Here is a 2536-nt window from a genome sequence, read left to right as displayed (position 1 = left end):
TAAAGGAAATGGTGTACAAATTTAGAAAATAGGTAACAAGAGGGTAACATACTGCCCATTTGGACAATTCATAATTACACTTGATAAGATAAAATTGAAGCGTACTTTAAAGCTTAGAAGTTTCAAAGACTTATCTAGTTATTTTCGAAGATACTAGAACAATTAAAAATGTTTTAGGCACTTCATTTGCACTTTCCAATCTCTGACATTTACGTACTTGATTGTATGGATTCACAAAATTGTTCTAACTTTGTAAGAAACAGATCTTTTAAGTTTTAAAGAAACAATAAACTATGAATTTTTTCATTAGAGCAATATGTTTACAGTCACAAGTAGTGCAGAAAGCGAAAAGGAATAGATGTAGTGTTATATTTAATTTTCAGGCTTAACAGATTAGCAGTATGTAGTAGAAGTAAAATAAAAGCAAGCAATAGAAAATAATTTCCAAAATAATGCTTTCGGGATTAAATAGCAAGATATGAAACATGTGAGTCACAAAAATTTAACTCAAGTCATATGTTACAGAAACGTGAGAACCATGATTTTTACATTTTTGATTCTAGAAATAGTAAAAAGCTGTATTTGACACATTTCGGCATTCCTCCCCCTGCCCCTACTTTGTTAAAAATTTTAAAATCCAAGGTTTTTAGCTACGCTTTTTCAAATTTTCAGAGCATTTGAAAATGAATTTTTTCCCCAAGTAATTTTAATTTTTTTAAGGAACGATTCATGTATTTTTTCGGGAGTTGAAGGCTCCCAACAAAGCGGGGGCTCTGAGCTATAGCTTGTTTAGCTTATAGGTAAATCCAACCCTGGTTACATGCCCTGCTATTTTTCATTGACAAATTTTTACAAAAAAAAAAAAAAAAGTGACATGTCACACTTCTTGTCATAAAAAACTCTCACAATTTCACGAAGACCTCACCTCTCCCCTTACAGAAAGTGTGACATCATTAGGGAATTACCCCTGTCTACAAGCAGTTCTGCAGTCCGCAGTGCATGCTCAACTTCTTTCCAGTGGTGTTCCTCTAGTAGTACAGTAAAATTAGGCCAAAAAATGGCCAAACCCAAACATCCAAAAAAAAAAAGTGAAACCTGTTGCAAATTACTTCTTACCCTTCCAGCAAGAAGGGGTAAAAAGTCCCAGCACTTTGCGCGTCGGGTTTTGGGGGGAAGGGGGGGGGGAGACGAAATAATCCTCTATTTAAATAAAAATAATTACTATTACTTAAAAAAAATTCTGAAACCTCGCAGAAACCACTCTATAATAGTAAAACAATAAACTCTCACAAAAAAAATTCTAATTAACAGGGGTGTACAGGCGGGGGGGGGGGGGAATGGGGGGGGGGCTGTCCACGGAGCAGCTTTGCGTCATTGGAATTTTTTAAGGCAGTTTTTTCAAGGGGTATTTCTTTCTTTATTGAGGACTTTTATTTTTATTGGGTACTCCGTCACACTTAAGGGGTGGCCATCACTTTGAGGGGGGGGACCCTGAATTTACATTCTAAAATCACAGTGAGTGCACATTTGCAGTGAAGTTCACGAAAAAATTTCCCTGACTTAAACTTTTCCGAAGTACAAAATGCCTCACAATGATATGGTAATGTCAGAATGATAATTCTAAAAGATCTAAGCGAGCTCAGTAACCAAATTATTTGTGACTGGAGTTATTAAACTGTTTAGAGTGCTGGAAAAAAAATTGATGTGCAGCATAAAAAAGTCCAAATTGACTAAAGTTTCCCTACTTCTTCTTGATTAACTTACTTCAACTTTTATACAATCTTTTGCCATCACCGTAAGGGTGGGACAAACCGGAATTGCCAATAGTGAGACGGGCAATGCTGCAATTCTGCACCCTCTAAGTCGGTGGGGGTTCTCATTTGCAAACACCAAGCTACCTCTCTTTTACGCAGCTGGTTATGTGAATTATGCTAAATATGCGGACATATACTTGCAACTCTGAAACTTTTGAGTACATTATGCGATAAAAAAAATTTGATCACATCAAACATCAGCTATCCATCGATCTAAAGCAGTGACAAATTCAACGATAGAACAAGTCTTGATGAGAGCAATGAGCAATACATCAATAGAATGCTAAATATTTACACCTTTTTGTCTCCCAGTTTGGAAATCTCAATCCGTTTCTAAAGCCCCAGAAGTTTCTTCCCTCTCAAGTTGGTATGGGTATTGCTCGCTGATGATAAGGTGAGTTGCGATAAGACCTTTAACGTTCGGGTAGTAACATCAAATCATATTGAAGTCAAACAATTTTGTGGCATTTCTTTGTAAAGGAGGTAAGCAGTTATGTCTTTAGCTTCTGTTACGAGAGTAGTTACTATCTGTAAAGATGTGTAAGCCCAAACCATCTTTTACACCGAATGGTATGAACTAAAGATGGAATAACAAATTGCTAAAAACGTCTGGTACGAGTTATGCGCTGATCCTCCATCAGTATTCGATGAATCTGGTTTCAGAAGGAAAGAAATCCTGTATCGTTAAAGTACTATTATCTGAAGCAAAAGGTTCATCCAAA

The sequence above is a fragment of the Uloborus diversus genome, chromosome 1, assembly GCF_026930045.1.
Source record: "Uloborus diversus isolate 005 chromosome 1, Udiv.v.3.1, whole genome shotgun sequence".
NCBI classification, from domain to species: Eukaryota; Metazoa; Arthropoda; class Arachnida; order Araneae; family Uloboridae; genus Uloborus; species Uloborus diversus.
This window is presented reverse-complemented; position numbering follows the sequence as displayed.